Source organism: Salmo salar, chromosome ssa18 (assembly GCF_905237065.1).
Source record: "Salmo salar chromosome ssa18, Ssal_v3.1, whole genome shotgun sequence".
In the NCBI taxonomy this organism is placed as follows: Eukaryota; Metazoa; Chordata; class Actinopteri; order Salmoniformes; family Salmonidae; genus Salmo; species Salmo salar.
This window is the reverse complement of record NC_059459.1, coordinates 80,304,941-80,325,087: the sequence shown is the minus strand read 5'-3', so window position 1 is coordinate 80,325,087 and position 20,147 is coordinate 80,304,941.

Genomic DNA, 20,147 nt, shown 5'->3' with positions numbered 1-20,147 from the left:
GTTTCTAACAGGCTTTGTGGTAATTAACTACAATGACCATAATTCACTGCGCGCCTAATGGTCCGGTCTGTGTGGAGCAGACACGGAGAGGGAGAGGAGGGAGAGAGAGCAGCTGCTTCGAGGAATCTCTACCTGAAAATACATGATCTAAGTGATTGATAGTTGGTATTCAGCAATCATTAAAGTCTTATAAGGTGAATGCACCAATTTGTAAGTCGCTCTGGATAAGAGCGTCTGCTAAATGACGTAAATGTAAATGTTATTTACTTTGAAGGACTACTAAAATAGTGATGTAGTCAGACAGCAGCTCTACAGAGATGAGATGATGACTTGGAATGAAATAATAAAGTTAACAAATAAAACAAATGTAATATACACAATAATCTAAATATTTTATTAAAGTAATGTGAATAAATGATGGTTAATAAATGATCAGCAGTAATGGGCAGTCACTACCATCATGGGACTTTTACAGTGCCTTGCAAAAGTATTCATCCTCCTGGCGTTTTTCCTATTTTGTTGCACTACAACCTGTAATTTAAATTGATTTTTATTTGGATTTTATGTAATGGACATACACAAAATAGTCCAAATTGGTGAAGTGAAATGAAAAAAATAACTTATTTCAAAACATTCTAAAAAATGGAAAAGTGGTGCGTGTATATGTATTCACCCCCTTTACTATGAAGCCCATAAATAAGATCTAGTGCAACCAATGACCTTCATAAGTCACATAATTAGTTAAATAAAGTCCACTATTAAATCCATTATTAAAAAAATGGAAAGAATATGGCACCACAACAAACCTGCCAAGAGAGGGCCCCCCACCAAAACTCACGAACCAGGCAAGGAGGGCATTAATCAGAGAGGCAACAAAGAGACCAAAGATAACCCTGAAGGAGCTGCAAAGCTCCACAGCGGAGATTGGAATATCTGTCCATAGGACCACTTTAAGCCGCACACTCCACAGAGCTGGGCTTTACGGAAGAGTGGCCAGAAAAAAATAAGCAAACATGTTTGGTGTTTGCCATAAGGCATGTGGGAGACTCCCCAAGCATATGGAAGAAGGTACTAAGGTCAGATGAGACTAAAATGTATCTTTCTGGCCATCAAGGAAAACGCTATGTCTGGTGCAAACCCAAGACCTCTCATCACCCCGAGAACTCCATCCCCACAGTGAAGCATGGTGGTGGCAGCATCATGCTGTGGAGATGTTTTTCATCGACAGGGACTGGGAAACTGGTCAGAATTGAAGGAATGATGGATGGTGCTAAATACAGGGAAATTCTTGAAGGAAACCTGTTTCAGTCTTCCAGAGATTTGAGACTGGGATGGAGGTTCACGTTCCAGCAGGACAATGACTCTAAGCATACTGCTAAAGCAACGCTCGAGTGGTTTAAGGGGAAACATTTAAATGTCTTGGAATGGCCTAGTCAAAGCCCAGACCTCAATCCAATTGAGAATCTGTGGTATGACTTAAAGATTGCTGTACACCAGCGGAACCCAGAGCTGGAGCAGTTTTTTGCCTTGAAGAATGGGCAAAAATCCCAGTGGCTAGATGTGCCAAACTTATAGAGATATACTCCAATAGACTTGCAGCTATAATTGCTGCAAAAGGTGACCTTCATAGAGCACAAAGTATTGACTTTGGGGGGGGTGAATAGTTATGCACGCTCAAGTTTTCCGTTTTTTTGCCTTATTTCTTGTTTGTTTCACAGTAAAAAATATTTTGCATCTTCAAAGTGGTAGGCTTGATGTGTAAATCAAATGATACAACCCCCCCCAACATTTCTTTATTCCAGGTTGTAAAATAACAAAATAGGAAAAATGCCAAGGAGGGTGAATACTTTCACAAGCCACTGTATTAATTATTTTATTATGTGTTGTTAAAGCATTCAACCCACATAATACATAGTTCATTTAATGTTTAAAAAAGTTATCGAAACTGAAATCGAAAACCGTGATTATTTTTAATAATCTAACCGAAACCGAACCGACCTCAAAAAACACTAATCGCTTTAATGTCAACATTTTATTTTTACACCGTGATGATTTTTTAGAATCGAACCGAAACCAAGATGGCCTAGAAAAGCACTAATTGCTCAGCACTAGTTTACACACTATGGACCAGTTACCCAGATTAATACACACTATAGACCAGTTACCCAGATTAATACACACTATAGACCAGTTACCCAGATCAATACACACTATGGACCAGTTACCCAGATTAATACACACTATAGACCAGTTACCCAGATTAATACACACTATAGACCAGTTACCCAGATCAATAGACACTATAGACCAGTTACCCAGATTAATACACACTATAGACCAGTTACCCAGATCAATACACACTATGGACCAGTTACCCAGATTAATACACACTATAGACCAGTTACCCAGATTAATACACACTATAGACCAGTTACCCAGATTAATACACACTATAGACCAGTTACCCAGATCAATAGACACTATAGACCAGTTACCCAGATCAATACACACTATAGACCAGTTACCCAGATTAATACACACTATGGACCAGTTACCCAGACCTCAATAGACACTATAGACCAGTTACCCAGATCAATAGACACTATAGACCAGTTACCCAGATTAATACACACTATAGACCAGTTACCCAGATTAATACACACTATAGACCAGTTACCCAGATCAATAGACACTATAGACCAGTTACCCAGATTAATACACACTATAGACCAGTTACCCAGATCAATAGACACTATAGACCAGTTACCCAGACCTCAATAGACACTATAGACCAGTTACCCAGATCAATAGACACTATAGACCAGTTACCCAGATTAATACACACTATAGACCAGTTACCCAGATTAATAGACACTATAGACCAGTTACCCAGATTAATACACACTATGGACCAGTTACCCAGATCAATACACACTATAGACCAGTTACCCAGATTAATACACACTATAGACCAGTTACCCAGATGAATACACACTATAGACCAGTTACCCAGATTAATACACACTATAGACCAGTTACCCAGATTAATACACACTATAGACCAGTTACCCAGATTAATACACACTATAGACCAGTTACCCAGATCAATACACACTATAGACCAGTTACCCAGATTAATACACACTATAGACCAGTTACCCAGATTAATACACACTATAGACCAGTTACCCAGATCAATACACACTATAGACCAGTTACCCAGATTAATACACACTATAGACCAGTTACCCAGATCAATACACACTGTGGACCAGTTACCCAGATTAATACACACTATAGACCAGTTACCCAGATCAATACACACTATAGACCAGTTACCCAGATTAATACACACTATAGACCAGTTACCCAGATTAATAGACACTATAGACCAGTTACCCAGATCAATAGACACTATAGACCAGTTACCCAGATCAATAGACACTATAGACCAGTTACCCAGACCTCAATAGACACTATAGACCAGTTACCCAGATTAATACACACTATAGACCAGTTACCCAGATGAATACACACTATAGACCAGTTACCCAGATTAATACACACTATAGACCAGTTACCCAGATTAATACACACTATAGACCAGTTACCCAGATTAATACACACTATAGACCAGTTACCCAGATTAATACACACTATAGACCAGTTACCCAGATTAATACACACTATAGACCAGTTACCCAGATTAATACACACTATAAACCAGTTACCCAGATTAATACACACTATAGACCAGTTACCCAGATTAATACACACTATAGACCAGTTACCCAGATCAATACACACTATAGACCAGTTACCCAGATTAATACACACTATGGACCAGTTACCCAGATCAATACACACTGTGGACCAGTTACCCAGATTAATACACACTATAGACCAGTTACCCAGATCAATACACACTATAGACCAGTTACCCAGATTAATACACACTATAGACCAGTTACCCAGATTAATAGACACTATAGACCAGTTACCCAGATCAATAGACACTATAGACCAGTTACCCAGATCAATAGACACTATAGACCAGTTACCCAGATTAATACACACTATAGACCAGTTACCCAGATCAATACACACTATAGACCAGTTACCCAGATCAATAGACACTATAATGTATGAGAGGGAACAGTCCCTGTCAACTTCAAACAACTAATGAGTGAATCATTCCTTGGTTCCTTGTGTCTGAATGCGTTTACTAACAGCATTAGTGCCCACATTGTGGCTCAACTGTGACAAATAAATCTTGCTCTCCTTTTCTGTCCCCTTACTTGGACATTCTTAATTAGAAATACATTTCAACAAGTGACACAATTGAGAGTTGTTACTTATCATGTAACTTTCCTTATGATGATGATATGTCACCTTAAGTAGCTTTATGAGATCCTTATAACAGGTCTATGTCTGCCTGGATACCAAAAAAAAAAATATTTTCTAAGAATGTGCACTTCAGAAGAAAAAAAACACCCCAATTTCTCTCTCTGGTAAAAATAGACGTTTTTGATACAAAAAAGAAAGAAATAATGAAATCTAACCACAAAATGCTACGTGATTCCCTTAAGATTATTTCACAGGAAGAACGTGGAGAAAAAGGTCCCAAAATCAACATTTTAAGGTCTCTTAAGCCTAAAGTAAAGTCCCCCACCTGAAGGCTACGATGGTAGGGAAAACCCTGCAATACAAACTACTGTAACTTAATACTGTTTCTATGACTACCACAGGCTTTTATTGAAGATGTTTTTACTCCTATAACGACCATGTATTTATAGAGATTCAATAAGATGAATGGTTTAAATTCTATCTTTTATGAGATGAGGAGGGTTTTCTGTGTGTTTATTACTGTTCACTATTCCTCATTATTATTTATTAGTGTGTGTGTGTGTGCACGTATGTTGGTGTAGCTCAGTTGGTAGAGCATGGTGTTTGCATGGTGTTTGCAACACCAGGGTTGTGGGTTCGATTCCCACGGGGGGCCAGCACAGAAAAAAAAATGTATGAAATTGTATGAAATGTATGCATTCACTACTGTAAGTCGCTCTGGATAAGAGCGTCTGCTAAATGACTAAAATGTAAATGTAAATGTTGGTGTCAGAGAGAAAGCATGTATGTATGTGTGTGTGAGTGAGTGTGAGCATATGGGATTGTATGAATGAGAGAGAGAGAGCGAGAAGGAGCGAGAGAAGGAGAGAGAGAGGGAGGGAGGGAGAGAGAAGAGAGATAAGAAGGGAGAGATAGGAGAGAGAGAGTGGGGAGAGAAAAGGAAGGTGAGGAGAGAGAGGGGGCATTAAAACCAAATGGGTATTTCTACATTGTGGCTGCACTACCTTGAATTCACCATCAGATGACCTTCATAAAACCATTTATTATTAAGGTCCACAACCTCGTTTTAACCACTAGATGGAGACACAACATTATAATTGAGCTCGATGGCATTTAAACCAACACAAGGCTCCAAACCTTTAACTGTTAATATCAAATCAAATGTATTTATATAGCTCTTCTTGTATCAGCTGATATCTCAAAGTGCTGTACAGAAACCCAGCCTAAAACCCCAAACAGCAAGCAATGCAGGTGTAGAAGCACGGTGGCTAGGAAAAACTCCCTAGAAAGGCCAAAACCTAGGAAGAAACCTAGAGAGGAACCAGGCTATGAGAGGTGGCCAGTCCTCTTCTGGCTGTGCCGGGTGGAGATTATAACAGCACATGGCCTAGATGTTCAAATGTTCATAAATGACCAGCATTGTCAAATAATAATAATCATAGTAGTTGTCGAGGGTGCAACAAGTCAGTAACACAAGAGTAAGTGTCAGTTGGCTTTTTCATAGCCGATCTTTGAGAGTATCTCTACCGCTCCTGCTGTCTCTAGAGAGTTGAAAACAGCAGGTCTGGGACAGGTAGCACGTCCGGTGAATAGGTCAGGGTTCCAGCAGGTCTGGGACAACAGGTCTGGGACAGGTAGCACGTCCGGTGAACAGGTCAGGGTTCCATAGCTGCAGGCAGAACAGTTGGAACTGGAGCAGCAGCACGGCCAGGTGAACTGGGAACAGCAAGGAGTCATCAAGCCAGGTAGTCCTGAGGCATGGTCCTAGGGCTCAGGTCCTCCGAGAGAGAGAAAGAAAGAGAGAATTAGAGAGAGCATATTTACAGTGCCTTGCGAAAGTATTCGGCCCCCTTGAACTTTTTGACCTTTTGCCACATTTCAGGCTTCAAACATAAAGATATAAAACTGTAATTTTTTGTGAAGAATCAACAACAAGTGGGACACAATTATGAAGTGGAACGAAATGTATTGGATATTTCAAACTTTTTTAACAAATAAAAAACTGAAAAATTGGCCGTGCAAAATTATTCAGCCCCTTTACTTTCAGTGCAGCAAACTCTCTCCAGAAGTTCAGTGAGGATCTCTGAATGATCCAATGTTGACCTAAATGACTAATGATGATAAATAGAATCCACTTGTGTGTAATCAAGTCTCCGTATAAATGCACCTGCTCTGTGATAGTCTCAGAGGTCCGTTTAAAGCGCAGAGAGCATCATGAAGAACAAGGAACACACAAGGCAGGTCCGAGATACTGTTGTGGAGAAGTTTAAAGCCAGATTTGGATACAAAAAGATTTCCCAAGCTTTAAACATCCCAAGGAGCACTGTGCAAGCGATAATATTGAAATGGAAGGCGTATCAGACCACTGCAAATCTACGAAGACCCGGCCGTCCCTCTAAACTTTCAGCTCATACAAGGAGAAGACTGATCAGAGATGCAGCCAAGAGGCCCATGATCACTCTAGATGAACTGCAGAGATCTACAGCTGAGGTGGGAGACTCTGTCCATTGGACAACAATCAGTCGTATACTGCACAAATCTGGCCTTTATGGAAGAGTGGCAAGAAGAAAGCCATTTCTTAAAGATATCCATAAAAAGTGTCGTTTAAAGTTTGCCACTAGCCACCTGGGAGACACACCAAACATGTGGAAAAAGGTGCTCTGGTCAGTTGAAACCAAAATCGAACTTTTTGGCAACAATGCAAAACGTTATGTTTTGCGTAAAAGCAACACAGCTCATCACCCTGAACACACCATCCCCACTGTCAAACATGGTGGTGGCAGCATCATGGTTTGGGCCTGCCTTTCTTCAGCAGGGGCAGGGAAGATGGTTAAAATTGATGGGAAGATGGATAGAGCCAAATACAGGACCATTCTGGAAGAAAACCTGATGGAGTCTGCAAAAGACCTGAGACTGGGACGGAGATTTGTCTTCCAACAAGACAATGATCCAAAACATAAAGCAAAATCTACAATGGAATGGTTCACAAATAAACATATCCAGGTGTTAGAATGGCCAAGTCAAAGTCCAGACCTGAATCCAATCGAGAATCTGTGGAAAGAACTGAAAACTGCTGTTCACAAACGCTCTCCATCCAACCTCACTGAGCTCGAGCTGTTTTGCAAGGAGGAATGGGCAAAAATTTCAGTCTCTTGATGTGCAAAACTGATAGAGACATACCCCAAGCGACTTACAGCTGTAATCGCAGCAAAAGGTGGCGCTACAAAGTATTAACTTAAGGGGGCTGAATAATTTTGCACGCCCAATTTTCTGTTTTTTATTTGTTAAAAAAGTTTGAAATATCCAATAAATTTCGTTCCACTTCATGATTGTGTCCCACTTGTTGTTGATTCTTCACAAAAAATTACAGTTTTATATCTTTATGTTTGAAGCCTGAAATGTGGCAAAAGGTCGAAAAGTTCAAGGGGGTCGAATACTTTCGCAAGGCACTGTAAATTCAGACAGGACACCGGAAAAGACCAGAGAAATACTCCAGATGTGACAGACTGACCCTAGCCCCCCGACATATAAACTACTGCAGCATACACACAAGTAGCCTGAGTGCCAGTCTGTTTATTTATGCTATCATGCCAACTCCTTGACACTCATTGTTATACCTACAGCAACAGAGTTCAGCTGGCCTTGGTAACAGATCTGGGACCAGGCTACCACGCAAGATCACAACCAGATCTGGGACCAGGCTACCACACAAGAGCACAACCAGATCTTAGACCAGGCTACCACACAAGAGTACAACCAGATCTGAGACCAGGCTACCACACAAGAGCACAACCAGATTTATGACCAGGCTACCACACAAGAGTACAACCAGATCTGAGACCAGTCTACCACACAAGAGCACAACCAGATCTGAGACCAGGCTACCACACAAGATCACAACCAGATCTGAGACCAGGCTACCACACAATAGTACAACCAGATCTGAGACCAGGCTACCACACAAGAGTACAACCAGATCTGAGACCAGGCTACCACACAAGATCACAACCAGATCTGAGACCAGGCTACCACACAAGAGTACAACCAGATCTGAGACCAGACTACCACACAATAGTACAACCAGATCTGAGACAAGGCTACCACACAAGAGTACAACCAGATCTGAGACCAGGCTACCACACAATAGTACAACCAGATCTGAGACCAGGCTACCACACAAAATAATTCAATTCTCGAGAGAGATTAACTGAAATTGAGAATTATGAATTAATTAATTTCATAATTTTAATTTGTAAATATTGGAATTGGAGTTAAAAATAGTCCCATTAGGCAGACTTGTTTCCAGTGTTTGAGTATAATATTGGGTAAACCCCTAGTTCTCTGTAAAGCTGTACTGTAATTTATAGCCTTGTGCTGTGGAGACTAGTGTGTGAGTGTGTGTGTGAGTGTGTGGGCGTATGTGTGTGTGTGCGACTAGAGGGGCTAATTCGTGTGTGTGTGTGTGTGTGTGTGTTTAACTATTCTTGCGTGGACCAAAAGTCCCAGAAGTCCCCACAAGATAAGTAAACAAACAAAAATTGGACCAGGAGATTGAGGAGGAGATTAGGAGAGCAAGAAATGATAGAGCGATCAAGAGGAGGAAATAGAGAAAGATGAGGAGGGTAGGAGGGATGGAGAATGACAGCAATGGACAGATAGAAGAAGAGATGGAGCAAGGAGACATTAGGAATTACAGCACAGTGTGTGTGAGTGTGTGTGTGTGTGTGTGTGTGAAGACTGCACAGTCTAATCTTGAGAGAGTAGATTAGCCATGCAGAACACTAAACGATACATTTAGAGCATCTAGAGTTCTGGGAACGCTTCTGATTGGATAGACGGGGTTAGGATTCTGATTGGATAGACAGGGTTAGGGATTCTGATTGGATAGACAGGGTTAGGATTCTGATTGGATAGACAGGGTTAGGATTCTGATTGGATAGACAGGGTTAGGATTCTGATTGGATAGACGGGGTTAGGATTCTGATTGGATAGACGGGGTTAGGATTCTGATTGGATAGACGGGGTTAGGATTCTGATTGGATAGACGGGGTTAGGATTCTGATTGGATAGACGGGGTTAGGATTCTGATTGGATAGACAGGGTTAGGATTCTGATTGGATAGACAGGGTTAGGATTCTGATTGGATAGACAGGGTTAGGATTCTGATTGGATAGACAGGGTTAGGATTCTGATTGGATAGGTTTCTGATTGGATAGACAGGGTTAGGATTCTGATTGGATAGACAGGGTTAGGATTCTGATTGGATTGACAGGGTTAGGATTCTGATTGGATAGACAGGGTTAGGATTCTGATTGGATAGACAGGGTTAGGATTCTGATTGGATAGACAAACACCCCAATTTCTCTCTCTGGTAAAAATAGATGTTTTTGATACAAAAAATTAAGAAATAATGAAATCTAACCACAAAATGCTCTGTGATTCCCTTAAGATTATTTCACAGGAAGAACGTGGAGAAAAAGGTCCCAAAATCAACATTTTAAGGTCTCTTAAGCCTAAAGTAAAGTCCCCCACCTGAAGGCTACGATGGTAGGGAAAACCCTGCAATACAAACTACTGTAACTTAATACTGTTTCTATGACTACCACAGGCTTTTATTGAAGATGTTTTTACTCCTATAACGACCATGTATTTATAGAGATTCAATAAGATGAATGGTTTAAATTCTATCTTTTATGAGATGAGGAGGGTTTTCTGTGTGTTAATTACTGTTCACTATTCCTCATTATTATTTATTAGTGTGTGTGTGTGTGTGTGTGTGTGTGCACGTGTGTTGGTGTCAGAGAGAAAGCATGTATGTATGTGTGAGTGAGTGAGCATATGGGAGGTTATGAATGAGAGAGAGTGCGAGATGGAGAGAGAGAAGGAGAGAGAGAGGCGAGAGGGAGAGAGGGAGGGAGAGAGAAGAGAGATAAGGAGCGAGAGATAAGAGAGAGAGAGAGTGGGGAGAGAAAAGGAAGGAGAGGAGAGAGAGGGGCATTAAAACCAAATGGGTATTTCTACATTGTGGCTGCACTACCTTGAATTCACCATCAGATGACCTTCATAAAACCATTTATTATCAAGGTGCACAACCTCGTTTTAACCACTAGATGGAGAAACAACATTATAATTGAGCTCGATGGCATTTAAACCAACACAAGGCTCCAAACCTTTAACTGTTAATACACACACAAGTAGCCTGAGTGCCAGTCTGTTTATTTATGCTATCATGCCAACTCCTTGACACTCATTCTTATGCCTACAGCAACAGAGTTCAGCTGGCCTTGGTAACAGATTTGGGACCAGACTACCACACAAGATCACAACCAGATCTGAGACCAGGCTACCACACAAGAGCACAACCAGATTTATGACCAGACTACCATGCAAGAGTACAACCAGATCTGAGACCAGGCTACCACACAAGATCACAACCAGATCTGAGACCAGGCTACCACGCAAGATCACAACCAGATCTGGGACCAGGCTACCACACAAGAGCACAACCAGATCTTAGACCAGGCTACCACACAAGAGTACAACCAGATCTGAGACCAGGCTACCACACAAGAGCACAACCAGATTTATGACCAGGCTACCACACAAGAGTACAACCAGATCTGAGACCAGGCTACCACACAAGAGCAAACCAGTTTATGACCAGGCTACCACACAAGAGTACAACCAGATCTGAGACCAGGCTACCAAGCCATGACAGGCTACCACACAAGAGTACAACCAGATCTGAGACCAGGCTACCACACAAGAGCACAACCAGATCTGAGACCAGGCTACCACACAAGAGTACAACCAGATCTGAGACCAGACTACCACACAATAGTACAACCAGATCTGAGACAAGGCTACCACACAAGAGTACAACCAGATCTGAGACCAGGCTACCACACAATAGTACAACCAGATCTGAGACCAGGCTACCACACAAGATAATTCAATTCTCGAGAGAGATTAACTGAAATTGAGAATTATGAATTAATTAATTTCATAATTTTAATTTGTAAATATTGGAATTGGAGTTAAAAATAGTCCCATTAGGCAGACTTGTTTCCAGTGTTTGAGTATAATATTGGGTAAACCCCTAGTTCTCTGTAAAGCTGTACTGTAATTTATAGCCTTGTGCTGTGGAGACTATAGTGTGAGTGTGTGTGTGTGTGTGTGTGTCTGTGAAGACTGCACAGTCTAATCTTGAGAGAGTAGATTAATAGGGGTTATTAGCCATGCAGAACACTAAACGATACATTTAGAGCATCTAGAGTTCTGGGAACGCTTCTGATTGGATAGACGGGGTTAGGATTCTGATTGGATAGACAGGGTTAGGATTCTGATTGGTTAGGATTCTGATTGGATAGACGGGGTTAGGATTCTGATTGTATAGACAGGGTTAGGATTCTGATTGGATAGGCAGGGTTAGGATTCTGATTGGATTGGCAGGGTTAGGATTCTGATTGGATAGACAGGGTTAGGATTCTGATTGGATAGACAGGGTTAGGATTCTGATTGGATAGACAGGGTTAGGATTCTGATTGGATAGGCAGGGTTAGGATTCTGATTGGATAGACAGGGTTAGGATTCTGATTGGATAGACAGGGTTAGGATTCTGATTGGATAGACAGGGTTAGGTTTCTGATTGGATAGACAGGGTTAGGTTTCTGATTGGATAGACAGGGTTAGGTTTCTGATTGGATAGACGGGGTTAGGATTCTGATTGGATAGATGGGGTTAGGATTCTGATTGGATAGACAGGGTTAGGAGGGGAAGGAGTAGAGCGAAAATGCGACGTACAGGAAACAAACATGGTGTGACGTCAGCGGACACCCTCTGTATTCCTCTAACTTCCCCCTCTTTATTCCTCTAACTTCCCCCTCTTTATTCCTCTAACTTCCCCCTCTTTATTCCTCTAACTTCCCCCTCTGTATTCCTCTAACTTCCCCCTCTTTATTCCTCTAACTTCCCCCTCTGTATTCCTCTAACTTCCCCCTCTGTATTCCTCTAACTTCCCCCTCTTTATTCCTCTAACTTCCCCCTCTTTATTCCTCTAACTTCCCCCTCTTTATTCCTCTAACTTCCCCCTCTGTATTCCTCTAACTTCCCCCTCTGTATTCCTCTAACTTCCCCCTCTTTATTCCTCTAACTTCCCCCTCTTTATTCCTCTAACTTCCCCCTCTGTATTCCTCTAACTTCCCCCTCTGTATTCCTCTAACTCCCCCCTCAGTATTCCTCTAACTTCCCCCTCTTTATTCCTCTAACTTCCCCTCTGTATTCCTCTAACTTCCCCCTCTGTATTCCTCTAACTTCCCCCTCTGTATTCCTCTAAAACAACTTCCTATACAGAGAGACTGTCTTATGGTTCCTATACAGAGAGACTATGTTATGGTTCCTATACAGAGAGACTGTCTTATGGTTCCTATACAGAGAGACTATGTTATGGTTCCTATACAGAGAGACTGTCTTATGGTTCCTATACAGAGAGACTGTCTTATGGTTCCTATACAGAGAGACTGTCTTATGGTTCCTATACAGAGAGACTGTCTTATGGTTCCTATACAGAGAGTCTGTGTTATGGTTCCTATACAGAGAGACTGTCTTATGGTTCCTATACAGAGAGACTGTCTTATGGTTCCTATACAGAGAGACTGTCTTATGGTTCCTATACAGAGAGACTGTCTTATGGTTCCTATACAGAGAGACTGTCTTATGGTTCCTATACAGAGAGACTGTCTTATGGTTCCTATACAGAGATACTGTCTTATGGTTCCTATACAGAGAGACTGTCTTATGGTTCCTATACAGAGAGACTGTCTTATGGTTCCTATACAGAGAGACTGTCTTATGGTTCCTATACAGAGATACTGTCTTATGGTTCCTATACAGAGAGACTGTCTTATGGTTCCTATACAGAGAGACTGTCTTATGGTTCCTATACAGAGAGACTGTCTTATGGTTCCTATACAGAGAGACTGTCTTATGGTTCCTATACAGAGAGACTGTCTTATGGTTCCTATACAGAGAGACTGTCTTATGGAGGTGATCTCACTCAGAGTTGCAGTGTAGGAGGTATTCCCTATTCTCTATGGGGCTGTTGACAAAAGCAGTGCACTATATAGGGAATAGGGCCCTGGTCTATAGTAGTGCACTATATAGGGAATAGGGTACCAGCCCTGGTCTGTAGTAGTGCACTATATAGGGAATAGGGTGCCAGCCCTGGTCTAAAGTAGTGCCCTAAATAGGGAATAGGGTGCCATTTGGGATGCATCCGTAGACCTTTGTAGAGATGTCATAGAAATATGCCTGTCAGAAGCCAAAGCTGTTGATAGTGTTATAGAAGTAGACATGTCAGAAGCTGTCACAATGATGTTAGATTGAAAACTCCATTCTGTCAGCTTACCGTTTTGCTCCAAAGACTCTACCTCTCTCTCTCTCTCTCTCTCTCTCTCTCTCTCCTGCACACACACACACACACACACACACACACACACACACACACACACACACACACACACACACACACACACACACACACACACACACACACACACACGGGTGCCAAAGATTTCAGTCACTCCCCACAATTCTCTTCACAGAGCGCTGCTAAATCTTTATCCTTGAATGAGAAATTTCATAGTGAGAATCGTGGAATATCTTGTTATTTTAAGCCTCTATTTGAGTAGTGACAGCTTTCACTTGACACATTCAATTAACAATGTACTGAATCACTTTAGCTTGGTGTCCGTACTACATAGTGAGAAAGGCAGGGAGGTAGAGAGAGAGATAGGTAGAAAGATAGAGTTAGCCTCCAGTCTGGTGCCGTGGTCTAAGGCACTGCATCACACTGCTAACTGTGCCACTAGAGATTCTGGGTTCGAGTCCAGGCTCTGTCACAGCCGGCCGCGACCGGGAGACCCATGAGGGCGGTGCACAATTGGCCCAGCATCGTCCGGGTTAGGGGAGGGTTTGACCGGCAGGGATGTACTTGTCCAATCGCTCTCTAGCGACTCCTGTGGCGGACCGGGGGGTGCAGTGCACGATGACACGCTCGCCAGGTGTACGGTGTTTCCTCCAATACATTGGTGCGTCTGGCTTCCGGGTTAAGTGGGCATTGTGTCAAGAAGCAGTGCGGCTTGGTTGGGTTGTGTTTCGGAGGACGCACGGCTCTCGACCTTCGCCTCTCCCGAGTCGAGTCCGTACGGGAGCTGCAGCGATGACACAAGACTGTAACTACTATAGTTCTAAAAAATAAATATGGAGAAACGGTAATAAATAGATCATGCAGTAGAGAGATAGATGGAAGGATAGAGAGAGAGATATGATGGAGAGATAGTAGAAGGATGAGAGGGAGGGAGGGATATGTTCTGTAACAGGAAAGAGAGAGATAATGCGACACAGAAGAACAGAGAAGAGAAATGGATAGAGGGATGGAGAATGCATCAGTGTCCCCAGGTGTTGAAGTGGGCAACGTGTGTGTGTGTGTGTGTGTGTGTGTGTGTGTGTGTGTGTGTGTGTGTGTGTGTGTGTGTGTGTGTGTGTGTGTGTGTGTGTGTGTGTGTGTGTGTGTGTGTGTGTGTTGGAGGGACTAGATACAATTACTCCTCTATCTCTCTGTCCCTTCCACTCACTCCCTCTCTCTCTCTCTCTCTGTATCTCTCTCTCTGTCCCTTCCACTCACTCCCCCCCCTCTCTCTCTGTCCCTTCCACTCACCCCCTCTCTCTCTGTCTCTCTCTCTCTGTCCCTTACACCCCCTCTCTCTCTCTCTCTCTCTCTCTGTCTCTCTCTCTGTCCCCTTCCACTCACTCCCTCTCTCTCTCTCTGTCCCTTCCACTCACTCTCTGTCTCTCTCTCTCTGTCCCTTCCACCCCCCCCCTCTCTCTCTGTCTCTCTCTCTGTCCCCTTCCACTCACTCCCTCTCTCTCTGTCTCTCTCTCTGTCCCTTCCACTCACCCCCCTCTCTCTCTCTGTCTCTCTCTCTGTCCCTTCCACTCACTCCCTGTCTCTCTGTCTCTCTCTCTCTGTCCCTTCCACCCCCCCCCTCTCTCTCTCTCTCTGTCTCTCTCTCTGTCCCCTTCCACTCACTCCCTCTCTCTCTGTCTCTCTCTCTGTCCCTTCCACTCACCCCCCTCTCTCTCTCTGTCTCTCTCTCTGTCCCTTCCACTCACCCCCCCCCCTCTCTCTCTCTCTCTCTCTCTCTGTCCCTTCCACTCATCCCCCCTCTCTCTCTCTCTCTGTCTCTCTCTCTGTCCCTTCCACTCACTCCCTCTCTCTCGCTCTCTCTCTCTCTCTTTCAATTCAATTCAAGGGGCTTTATTGGCATGGAAAACACATGTTTACATTGCCAAAGCAAGTGAAATGGATAAACAAAAGGGAAATAAACAATTAAAAGTATTACACTCACACAAGTTCCAAAAGAATAAAGACATTTCATGTCTATTTACAGTGTTGTAATGTTGTAATGATGTGCAAATAGTTAAAGTACAGAAGGGAAAATAGATAAACATAAATATGGGTTGTATTTACAATGGTGTTTGTTCTTCACTGGTTGACCTTTTCTTGTGGCAACAGGTCACAAATCTTGCTGCTGTGATGGCACACTGTGGTATTTCACCCAGTAAATATGGGAGTTTATCAAAATTGGATTTGTTTTGGAATTCTTTGTTGATCTGTGTAATCTGAGGGAAATATGTGTCTCTAATATGGTCATACATTTGGCAGGAGGTTAGTTAGTGCAGCTCAGTTTCCACCTCATTTTGTGGGCAGTGTGCACATAGCCTGTCTTCTCTTGAGAGCCAGGTCTGCCTACGGCGGCCTTTCTCAATAGCAAGGCTATGCTCACTGAGTCTGAACATAGTCAAAGCTTTCCTTAAGTTTGAGTCAGTCACCGTGGTCAGGTATTCTGCCACTGTGTACTCTCAGTTTAGGGCCAAATAGCATTCTAGTTTGCTCTGTTTTTTGTTAATTCTTTCCAATGTGTCAAGTAATTATCTTTTTGTTGTCTCATGATTTGGTTGGGTCTAATTGTGTTGCTGTCCTGGGGTTCTGTGGGGTCTGTTTGTGTTTGTGAACAGAGCCCCAGGACCAGCTTGCTGAGGGGGCTCTTCTCCAGGTTCATCTCTCTGTAGGTGATGGCTTTGTTATGGAAGGTTTGGGAATCACTTCCTTTTAGGTGGTTGTAGAATTTAACGGCTCTTTTCTGGATTTTGATAATTAGCGGGTGTCAGACTAATCCTGCTCTGCATGCATTATTTGGTGTTTACATTGTACACTGAGGATATTTTTGCAGAATTCTGCATGCAGAGTCTCAATTTGGTGTTTGTCCCATTTTGTGAATTCTTTGTTGGTGAGCGGACCCCAGACCTCACAACCATAAAGGGCAATGGGTTCTATAACTGATTCAAGTATTTTTAGCCAGATCCTAATTGGTATGTTGAATTTTATGTTCTTTTTGATGGCATAGAAGACCCTTCTTGCCTTGTCTCTCAGATCGTTCACAGCTTTGTGGAAGTTACCTGTGGTGCTGATGTTTAGGCCGAGGTATGTATAGTTTTTGTGTGCTCTAGGGCAACGGTGTCTAGATGGAATTTGTATTTGTGGTCCTGGCGACTGGACCTTTTTTGGAACACCATTATTTTGGTCTCTCTGAGATTTACTGTCAGGGCCCAGGTCTGACAGATTCTGTGCAGAAGATCTAGGTGCTGCTGTAGGCCCACCTTGGTTGGGGACAGAAGCACCAGATCATCAGCAAACAGTAGACCTTTGACTTCAGATTCTAGTAGGGTGAGGCCGGGTGCTGCAGACCTTTGTAGTGCCCTCGCCAATTCGTTGATATGTATGTTGAAGAAGGTGGGGCTTAAGCTGCATCCCTGTCTCACCCTACAAATCTGTGTGTTTTTTGCCTATTTTAACCGCACACTTGTTGTTTGTGTACATGGATTTTATAATGTCGTGTATGTTTTTCCCCCAACACCACTTTCCATCAGTTTGTATAGCAGACCCTCATGCCCTCAGGAGTCGAAAGCTTTTTGGAAATCAACAAAGCATGAGAAGACTTTGCCTTTGTTTTGGTTTGTTTGTTTGTCAATTAGGGCATGCAGGGTGAATACGTGGTCTGTTGTACGGTAATTTGGTAAAAAGCCAATATGACATTTTCTCAGTATATTGTTTTCAGTGATAATGCAGAGGATTTTCAAAAGGTTGCTGTTGATGCATCCCTATCTGTATCTCTCTCTGTCTCTCTGCCTCTCTCCCTCTGTCTCAGTCTCTCTCTCTGTCTGTCTGTCTCTCTGTCTCTCTCTGTCTCTATCTCTCTCTGTCTCTGTCTCTCTCTATCTCTGTCTATCTCTGTCTGTCTGTCTCTCTCTCTCTCTCTCTCTCTCTCTCTCTCTTTCAGTCTCTCTGCCTCTGTCTCAGTCTCAGTCTGTCTGTCTGTCTGTCTGTCTGTCTGTCTGTCTGTCTGTCTGTCTGTCTGTCTGTCTGTCTGTCTGTCTGTCTGTCTGTCTGTCTGTCTGTCTGTCTGTCTGTCTGTCTGTCTGTCTCTCTCTCTCTCTCTCTAGAATCGAACCTCCTAACAACCTGGTCTCTCTCTGTTCATCATAGTGTGTGTGTGTGTGTGTCATCCACTTCACTGAGCTGATATCTCCAATTGGAACATAATAGTATTTATAGCTATTACACGACTGGTTGATTATGAGCGACTTGAAAGCTGTGTTACCATGTGGAAGCATACACTGTGTGTGTGTGTGTGTGTGTGTGTGTTTAGCAGCATGAGTTTATGTGTGAGTGTGTGTGTTTAGAAGCATGTGTTTATGTGTGTGTGTGTGTGTGTTTAGAAGCATGTGTTTATGTGTGTGTGTGTGTGTGTGTGTGTGTTTAGCAGCATGTGTTTATGTGTGTGTGTGTGTGTGTGTGTGTGTGTGTGTGTGTGTGTGTGTGTGTGTGTGTGTGTTTGGAAGCATGTGTTTGTGTGTGTGTGTTTAGCAGCATGTGTTTATGTGTGTGTCTGTGTGTGTTTAGAAGCATGTGTTTGTGTGTGTGTGTGTGTGTTTAGCAGCATGTGTTTATGTGTGTGTGTCTGTGTGTGTTTAGAAGCATGTGTTTGTGTGTGTGTGTTTGTAAGCATGTGTTTGTGTTTGTGTGTGTGTGTGTTTGGAAGCATGTGTGTGTGTGTGTGTGTGTGTGTGTGTGTGTGTGTGTAAGCGGTGTGTTCATTTTAACGATAGCGGAAATGACAGTAATTAACTAAACAAGTTTATTCTGCACCTGATGGGAAAGAGAGAGAGAGAAAAAGATGGAGAAAGAGAAACAGATGGAGGGAGGGAGAGATGGAGAGGAGGGGGAATTTATATTTCCAGGAAGGCAGAAATGGAGTAAAGTAGAGAGGGGAAAAAGAGAGAGAGATTAATAAGAGAGAGCAGGGCAAAGATAAATCGTTTTGGCGATGAACAGAGAGAAAAATAGGGGAGGAAGGCAATAGGGAGGGAGGAGAGTGATGAGGAGATGAGGAGATTAGGAGAGCAAGAAATGATAGAGCGATCAAGAGGAGGAAATAGAGAAAGATGAGGAGGGTAGGAGGGATGGAGAATGACAGCAATGGACAGATAGAAGAAGAGATGGTGCAGATGGAGCAGGTGGAGCAAGGAGACATTAGGAATTACAGCTGTGTGTGTGTGTGTGTGTGTGTGTGTGTACGTGTGTACGTGTGTGTGTACGTGACTGCCAAGGATAGCAGGAACTGGTTTCAGTGGCGATTTTAGCATGTAAATCTTGGTGGGGCAAAAAAAATAAAATAAAGAGGGATGCAGCAAAGCCACAACACTAAACAATACATTAATTGCAGTATAACGGTGACAAATGGTGCCCACAAACTGTTAGGGCCTACATAAAGCTGTCCCAACAACATCTTACCGCTGCCTGGTTAACAGCAGAGCCTTGTCTGGCAGGGAAACAGCTAATTCAGCCTCATTTACTGCCTTTTTAAAAAACATAGCTAATATGGCTGATTTTCTTTTAAACAAATGTGGTTTCTACTGACAATTGAGATGTACAAACTATGGCATAAAGGGCATAAAGGGACACCAAGTGGATAAGAGATAATCAATTATGACATTAACGAGGGAGCTAGGGCGGACGTAGTCAATATAACTATTTGTTCAGCACTTTTGAAATATACAGCAACAGCATTCAGAACATGGGCTGTTCTTACAGTGTTCTCCCTGTACACCAAGTCAAAACCGTAAGATAAATAAAGGGGGCATATAAGCTGACAATGAAAGCTCTTACAATATTCAATGACTACATTTCTCTAAAACAGGCTATAGGCTACATGTGCACCATCAAGTCAGAACAGTAGGAGAAGTTATGTGGGGGAAAGGAACCTAATTATTAGGGTGAGGCACATGGGCTACTAACAGCTTACTACACAACATACACTTAGTATTACTTCCTTAGCTACAGTATAATTATCTCCCTGGCATATTACATCATTTATGCAGCTACATACAATACATTTTTGGACTCATCTTGTTGTGCTGTGCTCACTTGTACAGGAAGGTGGTTTGGCTGTCCTTCGTGGGAAAATTTTGTCATCAAACTTTGTCATCAAAGTCTGGCATTCTCTGGATTTATGGTGCTTTCAAGACAACTGGGAACTCTGGAGAACTCTGGAAAAAAACAATGTTGAATCTTGATGATGTCAGTAATCATCAGGTCGTAGCTCTAGAAAGAGGCCTGAGTTCCGAATGTACAATTCAGAGTTGGATGAAAGTTCAAAACGTATTTTCCCAGTCGTAGC